This window comes from Orycteropus afer, unplaced genomic scaffold (genome assembly GCF_000298275.1).
Source record: "Orycteropus afer afer isolate SDZICR_OR568_19922 unplaced genomic scaffold, OryAfe1.0 scaffold00198, whole genome shotgun sequence".
NCBI lineage: Eukaryota > Metazoa > Chordata > Mammalia > Tubulidentata > Orycteropodidae > Orycteropus > Orycteropus afer.
This window is the reverse complement of record NW_006921785.1, coordinates 3262113-3262688: the sequence shown is the minus strand read 5'-3', so window position 1 is coordinate 3262688 and position 576 is coordinate 3262113.

Below are 576 nucleotides of genomic sequence, written 5' to 3'. Positions count from 1 at the left end.
TATTACAACTACAGTTGGCCAGCAATTTGCAAAATTACAAATTGCTCTAAGAACAGAAAATGAGAAGGGCTTTAATATAGGAGAAGTTTAGGGAAACAATAACCATTACTATAACATTGATAACTGTAAGTCAGGCATCAGTTTATCTTAATATGTCCTGTCCTGGAGCTAGCCTGCAAACATTTTGTAGAAATGATTTTACTTATCTTTCAAGGATAGGGAGAGTCTGTGCAAAAACATTTTGAAAGCAGCTGAGTTCTGGCTCCCTCCTGCCTATCCTCCCTGAGTCAGTGTGGATTACCTCATTACTGTGAGCTCAGCTCAAAAGCCTCTTATTTTTCAAGTCTGTTAGTACAATAAAAAATGGAGTTCAGTCTGCACTCTAGGTCAAAGCCTCTCCTATGCCACCTAGATTGTTGGGGTTCTTCATAAATCTTTTTGCCTTAGAATATATTTTCAATGTACAGTATTTTGAAATTTATTAAGGAATCTTTTGGGCTAGCCGTGGTCTATCTTGGTAAACATGCCATGTGTACTGGAAAAAAAGTGTGTTTTTTGCAGTTGGTGTGTGTGTGT